At 38.7% G+C, this 22,464-nt stretch overlaps 1 long non-coding RNA gene across 3 annotated transcripts in view; it reads left to right on the top strand.

The window, feature by feature from the left end:
* LOC119703986 overlaps positions 1–22,127 on the top strand; it is a 40,991-nt gene extending 18,864 nt beyond the window's left edge. For 2 of the 3 annotated variants that reach the window (XR_005257809.1, XR_005257810.1), the window contains exons 2-4: positions 14,675–15,088; positions 15,244–15,389; positions 18,744–22,127. This is a non-coding gene — a long non-coding RNA (uncharacterized LOC119703986). The remainder of the gene's footprint in view (positions 1–14,674; positions 15,089–15,243; positions 15,390–18,743) is intronic. The other variant, XR_005257811.1, reaches the window with a different exon arrangement.
* Positions 22,128–22,464: the final 337 nt, after the last annotated feature.

The raw sequence follows: 22,464 nt of genomic DNA, 5'->3' as shown, positions 1-22,464 counted from the left end.
TGTGTACTTTGTGAACATCTTGAAAATAAAGTGTTTATTTAGAAAAAAATGTTCTTGAACTTCAAGCAAAAACACCACTTAGGGAATGGACTCTCTCCATCTTCATGCTCAGTTTTGCATGGATCTCAAGGTAAATACCAAAACAGCAGTCATCCATTACTAGTTTAGGCATCTCTGAATTCTAATTCTTACATAGAGTAACATGTTGATGGAGTTTAGTTATGTTTCACTATGCAAAACAATGCCTTGAAATATGAGGATTAATTAGAAAAAAGTCTCATCTTGTTGTAAGGAATTTGCTGACTCTTTTTGGACTCAATTGAGCAATCTCAGGGCATGGTAATCTCTTTGATGCAGGAGCTGAGGATGTAAAGAGCACCTAGAAATGAAGCATTTGTTGTTCAAAACATATAATTATAAAATCTGTCTGGACAGATTGAAGTTCATGCTTGTTGCCTGACAGCTAAGTATTAAGTCTATAGAGGACTATTTGGGCAGGGGGCAAATACACAAAGCAAACTGCATTGATGTGCTTCAGTATATTGAATTACCCTGCAGTGCAATTGGGAGTTTCTGCCAAAAAGCTCTTTTGAGAACATAAATCTTTGATTTCTAGCAGCAGCAGCATTGACAAATGACAGTCAAGACACGCATCATCCTGGGTATTATGTAGTCAGCTGGGAGCTCTATCCTTGCTGTATGAGGGAGAAAGGAAATAAGATTACCCTGGCATTTCCTGAACCTTTTGGGTTTTGTTTATGGCTAGTCAGCCATCACCAAAACAAACAGGGCCAAATTAATTCTTTGGGTACCTTTGAAGTCAGAGGAGTTCTAACTGTACTGAGTCCCAAGCTTCTTAGTATAGAGACTGTGCTGAGTCTCGCAGCAGAATCCCCTTTTCAGAGCCTTTCTCTAGTGGTTGCAGTGTTTAGCATGGCTTTTCATTATTCATGATGAGTCACGCTGCTGCCGGTTCAAAAGCTGCATTTGCAAAGACGTGGTTTTGCCTTTTCTCAGTTTTCAGTGAAACATGAAAAAAATCTCATGAAACAATTAAGAATCATGTAGGCCCATGAGGATGCTGTGGGAAGATGAGGAGATGGGTCAGCTAGGGTAAAAGGCATTTCTGTGACAATGTTTTGTTTCTACCATTGCATTTAAAGGTCTCTTGATTCCCAAAAGACTTCATAGGGTTCCTTTTACTATTTGATTCCTGTGTCTTTACCTCAACCTCTCTGCTGTGTGTAAAAAGTCATGGTAGGCTTAGTGTCTTTACAGTCTTTCACCTAGATTGCAGTCAAGGTTTACTAGCAGGGAAAAATATTTGTTCTCCTTTCCCCTAACTTAGGGGACTTATTTTATTTATATCTAAAGCTGATACAAAAAGTAGTGGAAGTTGTTTGAATGAACATTTGTGTGATCCCATTAGGAAGAGTAATACCCATATTCAGATTTTTTTCCACTAGCTGCCTTGTGATGGCTTTCTTCTTGGGAAATTGTTTTTTCTGTACCTGATAATCCCCATGGTAGTTTTCTCCAATGCCCCAACTTTAGCATCATGTTGTAATGATTTCAACAGCACTGACTCACATATCTTGCAACCTAGAGCAAGTTGAAAATACTTGGCATTCCAGTTTATGTAGCAGACAAATACTTGCCTTCAAGTACTTGCTTCTGGGAGGCCGTCACAGTGAAACTAACTGATGGGCAAGCCTAGGCTTGGAGACAAATGTTTGTTGATTTTCCTACTTTATTCTCTCATGTAACATCTGCTGTATTTTTCAGTTTATGGTTTGCTCAGCTAGCACTGCCAACATTGGCTGTTCCCAGACTAATGGAAACTTTCTTCTGAATGAAGCGAGTTGTCAAGTAATCTATTTGAAAATGGAAAACATCTATAATCTTTCCATACAAAGATCTTACCATAAATATAAAAAACAAAGCACTGTTTGTGCCCAGACCTCAAATACATCTTTGAAATATTTGTGAGCTGGAAAAATATTTGGTAATGTGAAGGAAGATGACTGCTCTAAACATCTCATTATGAAATGCAAAGGGGTTTTATTTTATTTTGCTTTTGAGCTCTTTATTCCCACAGGATGGCCTTTTAAAAAAGGAAATGTGGCCAACAGGAAAAGAAAACATTTAAGTATGAGCGCAACTGTAGCTTGAATTGTTGGCTTGGTCTTATCACATTCTAGATAGAAGAATTGAAGGTGAATGGATTCACACCCAAATTCCATTGTAGTCATCAGCAGAAACTTTAGAACTGGGCTCAAGGGCCACTTGTCCACCTCCATGCTGTTAAAGTGCAAGGATCTCTGAGCCTTTGTCCTGATGTACTTTTAGCTGGTTGATCCTCTTCTGTAACTGGGAGTGGGTCAGGTATTATGGGTGCAACCACAGTGACAGAGATGTCTGTAACCTACTTAAGAGAAGTCTTGTGTAATTTTTCTGACAGGGATTCAGGATCCTACAAAACTGGCCTTTTTTGTTCTCAAGGCAACATTTTCAGGCCTCCCAAAAAAGCACAACTAGTGTTTATTCCTTTTCTGCAATTTGCAGCCAGAGTTGCACAGAATTTCATTCAGGGTAGAAAATGCTGCTATCTTGAGTTATTTCTCAGATTCACTGACTGTATGAAATAACTGTATAGTTAAGGCAGTTTTACACATTTAAAAATAGAATACACAAATGAAGCTATAAGTAAATGGACATGTAAAAAATATTCTAACTCTCTGTAACAACCTTTAGACAGACCAGATTTCATTGTTAAATATTAAGATATTGTGATCTCCCTGCCTTAAAATCAGATTGGGAAATGGGAATGGATTATTCACTGAATGGTAATTCCATTTACGTATATATATTACAGAGGGAGCCATGCTTTTCTGTAGCTTTTATGTGGCATTTGCCAGAAGAGTACAAGTAAAAATACCAGCAAAAAGTCCTGTTTCCTAAAAGTTTATTTGCATATTTAGATAAACCATGTGATTGTTAGATATGGTTGCTTTGTGGGAATAATGTGTGACAAGTCCCCCATCACTTGATGTCTGGACCCCAGCAGATATTTTGAGAAAGAACCTCCAGTAGCTTCTATGTGTTTGTTTTCATTAGAACATTCACTGACAGGCCTGTCAAGTGTTTGCTGTGTCAATGGTCTCTCCAAGGTCTTTCTTGCCTGTGTTAATTGCCCAAAATTATTTTGGTATGCTGATTTCGGGGCCTATGTTGTTGACTGAAAGTACGTACAGCGTTATAAAGTAAACCTGGAAAAAATTCACCTCCTCTTCCCTAATTTTATTTGTTCACAGGTCTGTGTTGGCTGTTTCAATCAATGCCTGGCTCATCCAAAGTAGAAAATTACATATGAATTGGAGAATTAGGCTATCAGCCTAGCACCACTGAGTTAGTTTATACCTCAATGAATCCATAATGAAATATTTTAACTTGTTTGCACTGCTTGACACACTTTAAATATTAGACTAATATTATGACCATCTACTAGGCATGAGTCCTTCCCAAGCTGGGAATATTCCTTATCAAATGTGGGTAATCTTTCCATTGAAATCTCTCTAAGGCAACAGCTGGAGTGGGAGTCTCCCTAGCTAATGGCTAATAGTTAAGTGCTGTTCACTGGCAGCTTCCCTTTCATCCTCACTGCCTGCCAGCAGCCAGGAAACCTGGCTTTTGGATCCTCCTTAGTAATCAGTATGGACAAAGGTACTACAAGGTGTGCAGGAATTAAAAGGAGTAGGAGAAGTGTGTTGGCTTTAGCATCAGCAGAGGAATACTTTCTAAAATTCTAATAAGGGAAGGTTTGGTGCTACATGTATAAAATTATGGGTAGGAAAAACCCTATAGCCACTCCTTTGTAGTGTTGGCTAGGAGTGACATGCATGTATGGAAATGCATAATACTGGAGAATCTGACACTGTATTTCCATTGCAGATTGTGAAATCCCACTGGAATTTCAAAACTTGAAGTGTCTTTAAATAAATAGCAGCATCTCTCTTAAGTTGTGATCATGTTCAGTGAGTACCAATTTACTCTGATTCAAATGCTTTCATAAAGTTACTCTGTTTTGTCACAAAAAATACCACCTGGAAACAGCTGGAAAGGTGCTGAGCTATGATTACCACTGCTGAGTCCAGCTCTGTAGCACTGCTGGAAATTGTGTGCACTGGCAGACCACAGTGGAACAGGCTGTTACTGCTGTCACTCTGAGTCAGTCCAGACTTCCCCTCAACACCCAGCCTTCCTCTCCTCCCCTTTTACCTTCAGACTTTCATTGCAAGACTATTATGCCTTTTCTTTCCTGCTTCCAAGGTCTCAAATTAGTGAGCTCATCCAGGCTCCTGTTGCTCTGTGTGCACACAAACCTTGCTATCAGTTGCAGAGCTGGTTGTGACTGATTTGTACAAGCCCCAGGCTGAAGGTGACACAGACAGTGCCAGGCAATCACAAGGCTGCTGTTTGCCCTCTGCCTTTTGCTCTGCAGAGCCATGTTCTGTCACTTCTGACACAGTCCCACCAGGAATTTTTTAAAAATATTTTTTCTGATGCAAACTAGAAAAAGAATGGCACTGCTGAAAATCTGGGAAACATTTGGCTTTGTCTAGGTCATGGATTTCTGAGAGGAATTTACCATGATATTTAGCCAACAGAAGCACACAAATACTGAGACAAGTTTATATGTCCTTTCCTCAGGAAAAAAAAAAGGCTATGGAAATCAATGGCCATTTGTTGGACTAAAGTTGCCAGAATTTGATTTCAGCATTCTCTGTGCCTGATGTTGAATGTACTGTTATTTTTGTAATAAGTGATATTTTTAAAACCATAGTTAATAAAAGTCTTCACTACATTACCCTGCATCTACTTAACACCTCTCTCAGGAACTTAGTGGAGGAGTTCTTTGTTGGGATACGTATCCTTAGATTAAACTAATTTCATGCCAATATTTTTTAGAAGTTTGTGGAAAATGTCATTCCACCAATTCCATGTGCAAGCTTCACCATAAAAGTAGGGTAGATTTCAGAGTTCAGCAAGTGCCCTAGAATTCATACCACATTGATCAGCTTTGATTGTCCTCTCTCTTCTTTGTGTCCTTTCACACAGTGTGTTTGGGTGCCTGGTGTAAGCATCAATATTTCTGTTGTGATGTGCATGGAGGGTTGATTGACAGTGGAACTGAGATTCTACATTCCTAGGTAATCTGCACAAGAATGCTTTAATTTGATTTGTAACTTTACACATGAAAGGAAAAAACCACATACTTTATCTTATGTGTATGATTTAAATGAAAGAATGTACACCAACTGCTATAGTGAAATTGTGGGAGAAACTTGGTAATTTCTCAACCAGTTCCTAATTCATCTGCTTGTTTTCCTAAAACAGACAAATATCTTTACCAAAACAGATCCAAAACAATGAATGTCCAAGGCTATAATTTACCACAAGCAGGCAAAAATCACTGGTTAATTTTCTTCTCTGAGACTTAAATCTGAAAAAAAATATTCTACATATCACTGTTAAAGCAGGGTGTGACAGAAAGGTAAATGGTCAGGGGAAATGTCTCCGTGCAAAAAAAAAGGCTCTGTCTGTGCAGGCATCTATAGACAGGTTGGGGGCTGGGGAGGGGCAAAATACAACAGGGACAATTGAGATTGTCCTTTTATTTCAATCTGAGGATATAATTTAGAGAGGCAAAAAGGAGAAGATTAAATTACTTTTGTTCAGCAACTTAAAGAGAAGGTTAAGGTGCTAGAGTATTTGAAAGGTGAAATAACCAATTCTGAGAGTGAGAAAAGCTGAGCAGGAATTGTAATTTACAGAGGTTAGGGACTGAGAAGTTAGGTCAGACAAAATCTTCATGAGAATGTGACTTCTGATAATGGAATCATCACATGAGACGGGAGGAAACTCAGTGTGGGGGTGTTTAAAGCAGTCCATTGCTGGATACAGCTCTGAGGTCTGACGAATATGTGCAGAGCAAAGCAGAAGTAGTATTTGCTTATACATTTGTTATACATAAATATATTTGTTACTTGGTGATGGCTCTCCTCACAGTGCTTTTTGATGCCTTTCCTGATCATACAGAATGTTTAAACAATGAGCACTGGCTAACTAGACTTGCATATGAAAATAAATTATTCTAGTTTTGACAGTGAAAAAGTCTGGTTTAAATTAAGGCCAAAGCACAGAATCTGTGTATTTATGTAAATTGGAATTATTGCTATGCATTGCTGCTTTGCTGATGGCCAAATCAGCACAGTGACCACTGTATTTTTCTGTATTCAAAGTCACTCCCTAACACTAGTTCATGTCACAGAAGCAGGTTTAGAACAATTAGATTAAATCCACCTACATTTCAATAACACCATCTTCTTTCTTCTCCGTCTTCTCTTTCTATCCTCTCTCACTATTTTCCCCTTGTCTCTCAAGAATTGCTGCAGTCACAGGCACACGTATATTTGAAGATTTGTGTAGCTCTACCTTTGAAATAGGTACTCATCCATTGTGAGCTGGCAAAAATGCATTGAAGTTATAGTACATTCATACAAATTGTTCTCAGTCCTTTCCTCCCACATCTGAAAGCACAGGAACTTATACTCCAGATCCACATCGTCACTGTAGATGTATAAACGAGGAGGTTTTTTTTTTTTGTAAATAAGAAAAGCAGAATGAAGAGCAGGATGAAAATACTATGTAAAGACAGATTTTGATAGACACATTTCTTAAGAAAAGAGATTTTTAAGAAATAGTGACCTTACCTTTTTTGTTGTTGATGTTCAGAAACCAAAGTGTGAGACTGCATTTTGATGTCACATTTATCACCACCACTTTGCAATTGACAACAGGGTAGAGGACTGGAAGCAGCAAAGTCTGAGATTATAAATCCTTTTGATGCTATGTTATTGTGCTTTCTTCATGCACACGTCTATCCAGATGAAGTATTTTTTGGGGCTAAGATAAACAGATGGAAACAGATATTTTATAAAAATCCATGGTGGGCTAAGGAGTACTTGCTTAACGCTTTCCTCTGATAAATCAGTTGTCATTGAAGGGACCTACTTGTCTTGTATGTCAGTTAAAATCTAGTAAATTTTTAACCTGCTAACTAAGAGACCTGGGGCTGTGTGATTTATAAGTGGGTGTAGCCCTCCCTTTGGCATTTATTGTGGCCCTTTGTTCTGGATATATCCTAACTAAATTAGTGGGTGAGGTAAAGGCTGTGATTTAGTGTAATTTCTGAACAGATAAAACTGTTGGGTAGATGCTAAAGGTTGTTTTTAAAAAAAATTATAAATTTTCATATGATGAACTGTTTTAAATGAAATTGTTTCTTGACAATACTCAGGAAAAGATACAGAAAATGTATTATAAAATGGAGCTTCTGTGATCAGGGAATTTTCTTAGAGATTCAATGAGAATGGTATCTTGGATATATAATTAATACATGTTTTGTTTCATGCAAAATTGCTTTGAAAGCAATAATTTCATGGCACCTGTTGGATTTTCCTGTGTCAATTTTCACAACACCTCGGTTTATCTGTTTAGTTGTGTGGGAAGAATGAGAGGGAAAACGGCTCTGTTTTTTGGCAGGATGCCCTCTGAGCCATATCTCAGATTCTGCAGGATTCAACATACACTTTCATAACAGTGAATCAGTGAATATCTCCACCAAATCTTCAAGAGACTTAGTCAAAGGAATATTCATTTTGAACTGTTTAAGCTGTATATGAGACAAATTGAATAATCTGGAAAAGCTGCTTCCCTAAACAGATATGTCAGGGCCAAAGAGCCAAGGAAGCAGGGAGATAGTGGACAGGTCAGAAATGTGAGGGGCCACAGCCCCTTTGTAGTGGAGGTTTCAGGGACTGGTAAATCTCAGAACTGTAACAGAAAGGTGTGGTCTTTTTCATTCTTTCCATTTTGGCAATGTGGCATCTCTTTGCTTTGTGGAAATATTCAAAGGCCTACTGTGATATTGTTATATGTTTTGTAGTATGGGTAAAAGTAGGTTGGCACGGGCTTTGGTTAGCACAGAACACCAGCTGTGTGGCAAGCTGTGACCAAGGCTGTATGACTTAGCTGACCCCAGCTGTGTTCTGCAGCAGAGTGCCCCAATTCCCAGAGCTTCTCCTGCTGGCTGAGGCTACCAGCTCGAAGTAAGGTCTGCTCCTCGCTGATAGGGAGTTCTGCTAACTTCTGAGACTCGCTAGTCACACAGTTTGGCCTCCTACCAGCAGAGACTGAAGGCTGGTGAACTCTGTCATGGTACCACCTCTTCGCTTTCCTCCTTGAATTATTCCCATCTTTTGGGTAGGTAAACAAAAAAAAAGTGACAAATGCGGTTTTTTAGGTGTCCTTTCTTCACTTGGCCAGGTAGGACTCCTACAGATCCTTTTATTCTCCACTCTCTGTTGCCTTATTTTTTCTCCAGAAAAAGATAAGAAAAATACATTAAATACTAGTAAGGAAATAATTTTAAAGGATGTTAAGAGTCTAATCTTTAACGGCACTGAGTATCAACTCCTTTAGTCGAGATTTGCATCTTTAGATTACATAGGAACCCAAATGCTGTAATTGTGGAGACATTTCCTTTGGAAGGAGCTCTATGCATGGGTCTGGTTGTCAGTGTGTGTGTGTGTGTTTGTCTGTGTGTGCGCGGTGCGGGCAGTGATGCAGTCTGTGTGTCTGTGTGTCAGTGTGTGTGTGTGTGTGTGTCTGTGTGTGCGCGGTGCGGGCAGTGATGCAGTCTGTGTGTCTGTGTGTGTGTGTGTGTGTGTCTGTGTGTGCGCGGTGCGGGCAGTGATGCAGTCTGTGTGTCTGTGTGTCTGTCTGTGTGTGTGTGTCTGTGTGTGCGCGGTGCGGGCAGTGATGCAGTCTGTGTGTCTGTGTGTCTGTGTGTGTGTGTGTGTCTGTGTGTGTGTGGTGCGGGCAGTGATGCAGTCTGTGTGTCTGTGTGTCTGTGTGTGTGTCTGTGTGTGCGCGGTGCGGGCAGTGATGCAGTCTGTGTGTCTGTGTGTCTGTGTGTGTGCGGTGCGGGCAGTGATGCAGTCTGTGTGTCTGTGTGTATGTGTGTGTGTGTCTGTGTCTGTGTGTGCGCGGTGCGGGCAGTGATGCAGTCTGTGTGTCTGTGTGTCTGTGTGTCTGTGTGTGTGCGGTGCGGGCAGTGATGCTGCAGCCGCTGCCGAGCTCCCCGGGCTCTGGCGCGGCCAGCTCTCCCTCTGGCGGCCGCTGCATCTCATTTGTGAATATTTCTCTCTGGAATTGTCTTTTAGATGATCTCTAAAAATACACACGTGGAGTTGTTTTGGGTTTTTTTTTTTTTTGGTTTTTTTGTTTTTTGTTTTTTTTTGGTTTTTTTTTTGTCTACAAGCCTATCAGCACATTTTAAAAGGATGAGAAGTTAAAGAATGTTATCATGATATGATTTTTATGCATCCCTTATATATGCATTTTTAATAAGGACATACTGTGTGCCATATTCAAGTATTACAAAAGTTTAATTCTGGTCTACTGTGAATGGTTTGGTCAATTTTGAGTAAAAAAAAATGCCTGAATGATTATATTAAAACCAGGATGACAAGGTAATGAACTTTCACACGTATAGAAAAAAGACTGGAGCGAAGATGAACCATCCAGACTTTGGTAAGAAAATTTACTTCCATGAGATAATTTTTTTTTGTTTATTCATGAAAGCATTATCTGCATCTATGTGGTGCATAAGGCAGGATCATGCAGTCAGTGCTCTACTATCAAATCTATGCACACATGTACATTAAAGACCATTCACAACTTTGGCTTTATGTCACACTGAGACCTTTGTCTTGATATAGTAGTGTCTGTAGCTTAAAATTAATATTATTTGCTGGACTACAGGATTTTTTTTTGTCTGAAGAGGTGATTTTTGTTCCCAGAACTGCTACACAGTATTATAGATGTCATGATACTTTCTTGATTACTTTCTTTTGACTCTTGCTACTATTGAATTTTAATCCAAAACTACTTCAAAGCAAAAGAGCAACTTTTCCTCCTCTGTTATGGTATCATCTTTTTCACTGTTGTTCAGTTTAACCAGAACAGAAAACAACTGACCCCTTCAGGACAGCTAATGATTTATGCTTTTTTTTTTTTTTTTTTTTTTTTGTTCTATTGACCAGGTCTGAGAGGCAGAAGCACAGAAGCAAAGCATGTGAAGTCTCAACTTTTCTATGTAGTTCTCATGTAGTGCCACCTAAATGAGTCAAGAGCTGTATGTATTTAGACTTCCTTAAAATTGGGTAAAAAATTGAGATATTGAAATTCAAGTTCACAGCTTGTCTTGAAGTCTCTACAGATTTGCAAATACTACCCATGCTCACTAAGAACTGAGCAACTGCAGGGGATAAAAATTGTTTCATTTGGCACCAGATCACCATTGACATTAATAACTTTGAAATTCCTTAATTAAGAAAGAAATTCTTAAGTGTGTTGTAAACATTCCAGATAAATATACACATTTGCTATTGTCTTCTAGCCCCTGACAGGGTGCTAAGAATAGATTGTTTGTGAGTTTTGTTACTATATTTAATTTCTGTTTGAATAAAAAGAATTTTATTTCCACTGAGGCATGTCAAAATACCTTTAATTAATTTTGTGTGATTAGATTAAAAAAAAAAATAAAGCTGAGAATGTCAAAGGTCTTAAGCCTGTAAAAAAATCCTGATTGTTCTTCTGTCACCTGAATGCCACTGGAGAAACATCCAAGACACCAGAGGAGACATTGCTTGGTGCTTAGCTCTGTGGCTTATGCTGCATAAATGCTCTCATTTGATTGAAATGTAAAAGCAATTTTTACACTTAAAGGGAGTAAAATTACCTTAAATTGCTTCCTTCCATTATCTTTGATTTTAAAAAAAATGCCTGCCTATCTGTTTGGCTTTTACATAGCATCATTTTACTATGGAAGATGCATCCTGATTCTACTTTCAGTGGTGCATCTCTGAGCATAGTACAAAATAATTTTTTCCCCTCTGTATATTGTGCTGTTAGGATCTCATGCAGAAGAATTTATAGTGTGTCTAGATTAGTTTAGTTCAGATCAGGAATGTGCCTCTGAAGCTAATCTGCTTGTCCCTGGCAAATGAGCTTTGATTCATACCATGGAGCAGTCTTGGAGTGCTTTATTGGATCTCTTTCAGATTAAACTGAAAGGATGATGTTTTCCAAGATCGTTTCCAATGCTCACTGGCTGCATTCAATCCCTAGTGAAACAGATTTGTTCTTTTTTAGATAAACCTTAATGAAATATTCATGGTAGCATGTCAGGTCATCAGCAGCAACTGTCTCATTGCCCAGCTCTGTTTCCAGTGAACCCCAGTCCTTGCTGACGTGTATGTGGCCTCTGGCTGCTTATGGTTCCTTTTAGCAGAGGTGGTCTCTGACTCTTTGGCCTTGGAAGTACTTGTGGAAATGTCTCTTATCAATCAGTCTTTTGTGGGGCCACACACCCAATTGCAGTTCCCTATGTTAGAAGGCAAGAAGAAAGGAAATCAATTCTTAGCCAGAGCCCAGTGCGAGATTTTACTGTATGCATGTCAGATTTTTCACTGCTGAGGTTCTGCTCTGCTTCAACTGGACAAGCTGGAATCAGCTGTGTTTGGGTTCAAATTATCCCCAGAATCAGAGCATTCCCCAGCTACTTTCTGGAGCTCAGCTTCAGGTTTGCCCCATCTAAATGAGTAGGGGAGAGGAAAGAGACACAAAGGGAGATTTGTTAGTGACAAAACAGACCATCCTCTCTTTGTGTCATAAATAACTGGTTCTGGAGTCTTCTGGGATAGATTTCCACTTCCATATTCTTTCTTGCCTTTCCAAAAACCTTCTCCAAAAAAGAAGTTATAGAGGCTGAACTTAAGATACCATGTTTCTTCATGAAGTATGTTTTTGATAAAGCTTGACTCTAGTGAGACTTAAAGAAAAGTATATTTCAGTAATGACCTAATGCAGCCCCAATGGAATGCTTCTGGACTGACAGGGACTTAGTGTCAGGGCAGTGTAGCAAATTTCTGGATTTTAATGAGATAAACAAAATACTGTCCTTTATATGATACTGTTAATAGGACGAACTTGGCTAAATTAGAACAGAAGCTGTTTGCAGACTGAGATAGAGGTTATGCTCTGGAAAACACTAAGCTCCACACAAGTGATGTAGTAAAGATTTTAGGTATAAATCATAGCCACACATTAGGAAATTGAATTGTTGATGCTTCCTCAAGTCTGGTTTTGGTGTGGGTATTCTGTGTTTCTTTGTTGGTGGGTGGTTTTGTTTGGGCCTGTCTACCCTGTGTGTTGTCTGTGTCCCCCTCCTCTTTTTTCCTGCTCTGTAGCAGTTCTCTGAAGATTGCAATGAACTCTGGAATAGAAAGTGCATTAAAATTCAAATCTGAATAGACTGAGATCAAATATCCTCATTTAATGGGAGTACCTGGTGCCTACAGGACAGTTCTGAGAAGTTTTGATTTGATCCTGGTTTTCTAAATTTTATAATGATTCAGCACTTGTTTTAAACTATGTTTGAAGCTAGCACTGATTAATATATCTGAGGTCAATGTATCTCTAGAAATATCTAAGAAAAGGAAGTGATAAGAAAATGATCCTCTTTAAGATTTTAGGTAATTATTCTGTAGAATTAGGATAACCTCTGGTAAAAGTACTCTCCAGTTACAACTTCAGTCCAAGCAAGTGGCTTGAACTGAGCTCACTGAATACTTGACACGCTTCAGATATGAAACATGCTAGTAACTTTTGTTTCTCATTGGAGCTCTTAAGCAAGAAATAAGTTTCGCAGAGATGCTATTGTAGCAGTGTGTCATTAACTCCTCTTTGCAGTCAAATGAAGCCTTGAAGAAATTGGAATAAAATGAGTTGTCTTAATGAAACAACATTTTTAAAATTGTATTATTTACCAACCTAATAGTTGCTTCAAAATTTTGCTTTGTTAACTGAAAAGCATTAAAAGCTCAAAATCACTGTGAAGGATGCCATAAACAAAAATATTAATGAGGTGTGCTGACCTCCAAGTATATGTTCTCATGTATAAATATCAGGGCTCTTTAACTGACAGCTATTAAATACTGTGGTTATAATGGCTGAGTTAGCAGCCTCAGCTGCTGGCTGGCATTCAATATCGCCAATATTTTTCTCACTTAGCAATAAAAATGGGGGGGCGAGGGAAGGAGGGAGCCTTGATCCAGTTTTTACTAGTGGGAAGGTGCTTAAGATGCAAATGAAAAACTCTCCTATCCCCTCTTTCAATATGTATAGCAAGTGTATTCAGCCTGTCCTTGTCTTCCTCTGTAAAAAGATATTGGTTGTTTGAGACTGAGCTGTGCAGATTTCTGTGCTTCTCAGTGGTTGTGCTACAATATAAAGATCATAGATCTCATTCCCCTGTAAGGACACCTCTTTCCTTCTGCAGCAGAAACTCATTAATTTTAATATACACCAGTGAAGCGCTGAGTGGGCTTTGAGGTCTCCTTCATAGCAGCATGTTCTGTTGCTTCTGCACCACTGAGTTCATTATTGTTTTATTAATAAAGCAAGGAGGAATGCAGTGTGTACAGTCCTAATGCTGTCTTGCTCAGATATCACAGGGCATCCGCACTCTTCAGAAACATGGAGAGCCTGCTTGAAAATTGAAATGAAACATTCTTTGTTTTGTTTAATCCCCGAGTGAGGAACATGGGGCACATATTTCTGTGTGTTTGCTTCTTTATTTCCTTCTTACTCTACAGTTACATAGGTCAAGGATATGAAAACTGGTGGTGTAAGAAATAAATACAATGTTAAATGGGGCCAATATCAGGCTTGTCTGCATTTCTTCTACCAGCAACTGTGCAAAAGGTGTTTCCTCAAGCCTCTAGTATTTAACTGTGCTGACATGAGTACTTTTAGAAGTGCATATTTACTTTCTGTGCTACTTCATTAGGATTGATACTTCTTTTAAACCTTGGGAACCCACTTCTACTTCCGCTAGCTCCCAAGTGGGTCTGAAAGTCTCAGTCCAGTTCAGCCAGGATGCGTAAGGAGACATTCATCCAGTATTCAGAGCAGTGAAGATTTTTAAGGGAGGCATGTAATGGTGCTAAAGACCTGTGTGTATTGCTTGAGGTCCAATTCAGATTTGAATTCAGAATGGAGGTTTCATACAGCTGTCCAGCCACTTTGTCCCACTTCTGTTCTGTCATTGCAAAAATAAAAAGCAAATACAAAATCTGTAAGTTTCAGCACACTGTCATTTGAAGTTAGTACTCCGGCAAAATAAGTGGTCACTTCTGCAAATCCAAATATTAGGCATGCTTCTACTTTGTCCATTAAAGAAGTGTCTATTTAATGTCAGTTTTCATTCTGTAGATTTTCTCAGGACTTAGATGTGAAAATTAAAATGAAGCAGAAATTTTTATTGTTTCTAAGACCAAGTTTCCCATCTTCTTTTCTCTTTTCAGGTTCATCTCTCCCTAGACTCCCTATGTAAATATGCCTTTTTTTTTTCTGGTTTGCCCCAAGACTTCTTCATTCTAATTTATAGGCCTCAAAGTCTCCTTTGTATGCCATAATTATCATACCTGAAAAATGTGCAACAAGCTCCAGCAGAGCCTTATTTAACTTGCCTCTCTTGTTTCAGGAAAAAGAACGAAGGAAAACATATTGGAATGTCTTCCCATGCTGCTGTCTCCCTATGGTGATTGATTCGTGTCCTGTCAAGAGCTGCTTGCCTTGATTGATGTGTGCTGTGGTAGAGGGATGTGCAGTGCTTGCTTGTTTGCAGTTCCATGTACAACAGAAATGTTCTTTGTAGCATCTTTCTGTTTTGCTCTAGGAGCTGGGGTGTGGCTGGGCAGCAGAGAGGCAACCTTGTTACCTACAGAACCGGTTAGGTGAATCCTCTAACAGGAAGACAAGGCAGCTGAGCGTGTTTGGCTAGGCAGGCTTTTGCCTGGCATGCACAGAGACAGAGGGCTTCTGTGAATATCAGAGTAGACAAAAAGCCAAGCATTGGAAATGCTCCAGGAGAAGCCTTTCCTCAGAACCCAGAGTGGTATGCTGCAATCTAAAGATGAAGCAAAGTTTATTATATATATTGTTCTTCCCCATGTCTGTATTAGTGCCAATGCTTTCACAGTTCCCTGAGAGTTTTACCTGCCATGAGAAACCCAGAGTTTAGCCAGATTAATGTTTCTGAATCTTTCACAGTACTCTGGCTGCCAGACGTATTAGAAGGAGGTGAAGATTGTGATGTCTTGGAAGCAGTGTGGCCTTGGATCCATCTAAGCCCATTGGAAAGCTTCTGTCACTTTTTATCATTGCCCCATCAGGCAGAAGATAAGATTTGCCTTGGAGTAAGTAAACAACCTGTTTATATTTAAGTAAATTACTGGGAGAGTTGGTGACACCCTTGACTGTGGGAGGAGAGGTGTTTTCCATGACCAAATGTCTGCATTCCCTGAGTTAGGAAGGCATAGTAAAGATGCTGGTGGCTGGCAGGCTAGAAGTAACTGGCTAGCTATCAAGAAATCTCTGCTAGGTGATTGGAGAGATTTAGAATCACAGTGGTACGTTGGAGTTTGAACGGACACGTAAATTAATATCCTCCCTCCATCTTGAGTACTCAGTTAGGCAAAGGGAGCTGCATGCCCAGCCCAGAGTCTGGGTAAATGTTTGGGCAGTGGTAGCTGCAGAGAGATGCTTGCTGCTTGAGAAAAGGTAAATTCTTACTCTAACAGATCATCATGAAAAGCACTGAAGATTTTTACCCAAAGAGAAATTCAGGCTTGGAGATAACTGAGATTTAGAAAATGTCAGATTTTATGAAAAGAGCCAGATGATGGCAGCATAGAATGCAACAGAAAACTGGGGAAATTCCTGGGTTAAGTAGCATGAGACCTGCCCTTGAAAACTGAGTCAGGGATCAACCTTTTCATCTAATCCTCCACTTCAACAATGGCTTTTGAAATACAGGTTTATAGTTCTGGAAAGAAGAAAAGAAAACAGTGATTTTTTTTCTATGTGACTGTGTTGATCTTTCAAAAGCTAAGCAATAAATCAGCTCAGAAATCTTTTCTATGTGGCATGACAGATAAACAGTTCTGCTTCACCCTTTCAGACCCTGAAGTCTTGTATTTTATCCTTAGCTGCATAAATTCTTCGAGCAAGTCCTACCCTTCACTTTCTTAATTTCTTGTCATCAAGACTTATTCTATACCTACTGAAGCCTCCAAAGGAGAATTCAGAATATACCACTTGATATAATAGGAAACATAAATCATGTGCATATTATTTTTTCAAGAAAAAAAGCTTAAAAACATATCTGAATCAAAGATGGGCATCTAAGTGGCTAATGTCTTTTTCTGTTGTGTGACAGAAAAGTGCTGTCTCTATGGCAAAATATCAGCCTGCTAATTCCTGGAGCACTGTTTAGTGGTATTGGCAAAGGTCAAGTTGATCACTGGGCAGGGGCTGGTTTCTCCAGATCAACTGGTCATGGAAGAAGGGAGTTGGGTTTTTAGCTCTTCAAAATTGCTTCTGCAGAAGTATCCGTGCAGTCCTGGGGAAGCAAGCATGTGGCAGGGCACTTCCAGGACATGCACTGTTAGGAGATTGGAAGTGAAGACAGTGAAGCAGCACGAAGTCACAGCACATTCACAGCTGCTGTGAATATGACTCACACCCATGTTGATACAATTTAGAAGTGAGATTGCACCTCTGTTTGTTGGTAATTCTCAATTTTGGAAGAATTCTCACAAGCTAAACTGCTCCAGTGATTTTTTTTAATGTTTATTGAAAATGTTTGCATCACAAGCTTATAGAAATAGTTTCCTGGATAACCAGAAGATAAATGGATGTAATGCACTTAAACATTGGCTGCTTTTTTGACAACAGAGACCACTGAATTAATGCTTGTTACATCTGCAGACTCCTCAGTCTCCTTGGGATTTAATTAGAAATTTCAAGGACATGAGTACTTAACAGTGCTGAACATTTACAGAAAGAAGAGTTGCTGCAAAGAGGAATGGAGACTGTAGCAGCTTCTGGGTGAAATGGGAGTGCAATAGGTTAGAAGTTCATCTGATTACTGGAATGGCAAACTCTCACTGCTGCTGTGACAAGCTCTGGCTCTACAGATCTCAGTTACTGTACCTTTGACCCTTGGTTCTAAGCAGAACTGGCTCTTTTACTTGCACTTACCTCTGCCATCTAGAAAGGAGGTAGCTTCCTATGGAAAGAGAGGATTGTCAAGCCCTGTTTGACAGGGCTACTTTGAAAAGCACAAAGAACAATAATGTTTATCCTTGTATTTGTGAAAACACCATCCTCGGGCCTGCACTCATTGTGAGTTTCTACCCCAGCACTTGCAAAAGACAAAATTCTTGCTTATTCTGGTTCTATTAGTTGTGATAGTAAATAAGAACATTTGAGCTAGGGAAAAAAATAAGAAAAAAGTGGGTATTTCCTTTTGAAGCCTACCCAGGACAGCTCCATGTTATGGCAAGAGGGCAGGCTTCCTAAGGAAGTTGACTCTCATTTCTGTTCCTGTGATATCTTACAAATAACAGGAGTCTGATGGATTGCTCTGGTTGGTAAAAGCAAATTCAAGTAGCACCAGTAAGGAATTTCTAGAATTCCCATAAACAGAGAAGTGACACACTTCTAGCCTATGGGGAATAAAACAGGAAGGAGAAAACAATGAAGGAAAAAAAAAGAAGAAATAAGGTACCTGCTGCTACTTACTGTCCAAGGCACACTAAAATCCTTGCCAAGAGAGACAAATTGCTTAATACCCATACAGTGCTTTGAAGATCTAAAGTACAGTTAGTGTTATTATTACTACTTTTACTACAGCTAAGAACTGAGATTGCTCTTCTAAATGGATATACTGAGTTTGATCTTCAAAACACTGTATTAAAAAAAGGCCTGCATGAAATTTTTCTGAAAAGGAATGAATGATACGGTACATTTATCAACACAGTAATACAGCATTTGCAATTAGACCCTCAGCTTTATGTGGGCTTGGAAAAAGGAATTTCTGAGTCAGCATGTGGTGCCATTAAACATATTTAAGGGTAGTTTAATGATAGCCTTTTCACATCCTTTTAGTGCACATGACTATACAAATAAAAAAAGGAAAATTGCTCCTGGGGATAGGAGCGCGTACTGTGTTCATGTTATTCCACACCTCTGACTGTAAGTAGTGCTATCAGGAGGGTGAACAAAGCATGACCATGAAAATGGGCATCATAATTGTGGAGCAATACTTCTAGTGCCCATTTTTCAGGAATGCTAAGTGGTTGCATGTCAGGGGTAAGCACCCAGAACTTCCACACATGGGTGTGTTGTTCCTCCTCAGAGATCTGCAATTCTTATAATGAAATCTTTGGTCTTTCCTAACCTATAATTTTCAAGTACTGGTGTGTCTGCAGTAGTTTCTCTCTGCTGTTATTCCTTTGAAGTGAACAGGAATATCTGGACAATGGATCTTGGCACAGTCAATTTTAAGAGATAGAACAGCTTCAAGAAAACTCTTTACTCCTAATTAGCAGGTAGTTTAACACACGGGAGTTTTGCAGCTGTCCTATGGCTATGCTGAAAATCATTGCACTCATGGCTACAAAACGCTGCAATGCTGGAATCAGGAAAAGACCTGCTGGTCACTTGCTATAGAATCAGTAACATTGTCCTTGTCTTTTCTGGGACAGGAAGGACCACTATGGCTGGGTTATGAGGATAAACGTGATATGAAGACTGCTGGGACTTTGTCTGACCAGGCCTGGATTACTGTGGATGGGCAGAAGTTCTTAGAAAATCAAAAGATAGGACTTGGAAGCTGAACATTCTGGATTCTTTGAAAATTCTTGTTCCAAAAGTCTCTTTACATAAAACTATGTTTCTGATTTCTTTTTAAGTGCAGTGAATGATTTTGTCGTAAGTTGTTCTGGGAGCTCTATAAATATACAATATAAATTATGTTGTATATCTACTGAATATTAATTTGATTTGTTGAGCAGCATTTAGAATTACCCTCTTACAGCAGATAAACATAATATGAATATATCTACAGCACATTAGAGAGATTTGGGGCTGAAACAAGGTTCAACCTGGAAGTAAGGTGGAAGAAGGTAACATTTTCAAATAATAAACCTCACTAAGGAATTTTACATAGTTTCATTTGAAAATTATGACTGTTTTCTTGGCTGACCCTGATGCATATTGCAATCTATCACATTTTCTATCTCCTGCTGTTCATCTTTCCCAACATGGATAGAAAGAAAATTATATTGCCTTTGAAACAATTATTTTTTTTCTTGATTATTCTTGCTTCAGTAGTGATATTGATGACAGTATTGGAAAATGTCCAGAGCCTCCCACACTCCCACCTATAGCAAATACAAAAATTAGTATAACTTTTCTTGGCCACATTACCTACTGGGACACTGAGATTAAGGTGAGGTATACACATTTACTGTGCCTATATACAGTGAATATCTGCAAAACTGAAATGAAGTTATCCACTTTGTATTCTGTTCTGTTTTTAATGTCTATATTTGAAGATAATTTTATTAGAGTTGCACTTAACAAAGGGAATAAACTACTTTTCATAAATTAGTACTTCACATATAGGGTGAAACTGTGCAGATTGCAACTGATTTGTAAATGGAACTTGTCCACCTGTGCTCCTCTCATGATTTCAGTTTGCTGTGACTATTTTTCACAACTAATTAGAAACAGTTTTATAGCATTACTGTGTGCTATTATGTATGTCCAGGTTTTACCCCAGAGGTATTTGTATTTCAGTTCTGAGTGAAATTCTTCCTGTACAGTAGGTGATTTGCAAGGTCCTTTGTAATATTTGTTGATAGAAGGTGCTATGTAAATTATTTTCACTACCATATGGCCTCTTCATGTTTCCAGTTCAAATCCATGGGGAAAAATCTCTCAGCAACATCAACAGAAGCACATCTGGTCCACACACACAGTCTGTGACAGAGTATTCTTTTGGTTTGATTAGTCTTTCTATGCAAGTTCAAATGTATTGGACATAAGAAGAAGAAACAAAGCTTCTCAAAAATGAAAAGCACTCTACAATGTGTTTGAGGTCTGCCAAACACTGTTCTCAGTAGAGACTAACATTACAGATTTTAAAGGGATGTGATGAGAGGGAAAACCACCTGTAAGGGAAGAGCTTACAAACCATCTGGACTTCAGGTCAGTAGTTTGCTGCAGAAATGCTCCAGACATTGCATTTTAAAAGAAAACATTATATATTTTACTAAGTTCTCCTTTTCCCCTGCTGCTGACCACTGGTGCACGGATACAAAAGCAAGTGATGATTGTTGGTACAGTTATGTTGTGTGATGCTTTCAGTTGAGGGAAACAAGTACTTACCCATGGGATATGCTGATTATCACGCCTGCAATGCAGACAGAGCTTTCTTCTATTGCATACAGAAAAGCATGCCAAACTTGTGTCAGTGATTCTTTCCATTGAGCCTCCTGCATTCTGAAAACATTTTCAAGATAAAAATGACAATGCCAGTGAGAATGAACCTTGACAGCAGTATAATGAAATGTGTGGGAGGCTACACTCAATCTGCAGACTTTGAAAGAAAATTTTATTCCACCTCCAGTCCTGCAAGATGTGGTATTGGACCAAGGACTTTCAGTACAAGTAGCAGCAGCGCACAGTTGAATCCACACACAGTGAGAATAATCCCTTCTGGTGCATGCAATATTAATACTCCAGGGTTTTCTCCATCTGTTGTCATATATGCTTAAAGTGTACCTCTTTGGGGCAGGATGTGACTTTATTGTTTCATGTATTTACTTGTGCCTAGCACAGTCAGGCACTCTTAGGGGGATATAATCACTACTGTAGTACAAATAATTTTTTTTTCTCTTGAAGAACTCACAAGAACGAAGGAATGGTATTACCCCGAGGCTGGAGAGTTGGATTTGATGGACCTTTCCAATTTAGCATATTCTGTGATTCAGTATAAACTACTTCCTAAAAATAGGTGTGGTTTTTTGTAACTGAATGCAAATATAAAAGTTATCTCATTACTTTGCTTTAATAAAGGTCCAGATTTTCATGCAATATAACTTGTATAAATCTACAAAAAAATGTAAAAGAGCAGCAGAAGAGACTTTCTTTCAGTACTGGTGGGAAGATAAAACCAATAATTATGGTAAATGTGGTGAAGGTAGGAAAAGAAAACTGGGCTTCCTGACAGCTCTTGGCTCTGAGAGGATATGCCACACATGATTTATAAAGCATGATTTCTCCTATAAAACCCAGGCAAAAACTCCTTAACCAGTTCTTTAACCCTGAGTACTAAGAAGCTGTAACTCAACAGCCATGTTAAGAGCATTCCTATTAGTAATCCTGCGGCAGTAAAGAGGCAGCTCTCATGATTATATTGCTGTGGGTTTATAGTGCTTCATGTGAATTTTTTGTAAGTTATAGTTATTAATGACTAAAAGGAATCAGGAGAAGGGTAATGAACTTTAAATGGCTTCAAGTAAAAAATGGATGCTTGTCAATTTTGAAGAAATTCTATGAGTCCTAAATATAAAATTAGATGATTTAATGGCCCTTTATAGACCATATGTGTTAATTATATTAAAAATCTAGCAAGATTAAAAAGTAGTTGCACAAAAGGATGGTTTTGTGTCTATACAGCAACTTCTAGAAGAAAATTTTATCCAAGGCTGCTTCTTTTTTTCCCTCTTGGTGTACTGTGTACCCTCAACAATTAATTCAAGATGTTACTTTTTAGTTTATGAATAGGTCACAGATAAGAAATAGATTAGACTCCTGTTTGCATAATCACTTATCCTTTATTGTCCTGCTAGCCTGCACTTTCTCAAGTGAGTGGTGAGCATTTTTCCAGCAGTGTGTGCTTGAAAAGCAGAGGTAAGCAATGTCCAGCTGGTTTGCTGCTCTGTTGAAGTATGTTTGTGTTTGGCTGATCTGAGGGGAGAATTACATTGCTCATTGGGGATGCTAAAATGTTTGCTTGTGTCTTTTGGGTGATGAAAATGCATTTCAAATATATTCAATTAAAATGTTCCCTCCTGGGATAAAAGTGCTTTTGCAGAGAGAGACTGCTAAAAGGAGATAGGAAATTGGAAAATGGACATTTCTTCCAGGAAAACATTCAAGTGATTTTTTTGTCTTTTAACGTTTTTGTTTTCATCCTGAATTAAGATAAAAAGCAAGACTTCATAGTTTCTCTTAGGGTAAAAACTCTGTTTTAGGAGAACCAGATTGGAATTTTTGGTGCTTCTTTAGCTGCTAACAGGCAATACAGCTGTCACCAGGGAATGGTTTTATTTCTCAAATTCCATTAATTTATTTCATGCAAGTGCTTTTGAGCTGCTGGTATATTTCTTTCATAGTAATTTTGACCAGCTTAAATAG

The sequence above is a fragment of the Motacilla alba genome, chromosome 8, assembly GCF_015832195.1.
Source record: "Motacilla alba alba isolate MOTALB_02 chromosome 8, Motacilla_alba_V1.0_pri, whole genome shotgun sequence".
Taxonomy (NCBI): Eukaryota; Metazoa; Chordata; class Aves; order Passeriformes; family Motacillidae; genus Motacilla; species Motacilla alba.
The sequence above is the reverse complement of the archived record's forward strand: the minus strand, read 5'-3'. Positions and strand labels throughout refer to the sequence as shown.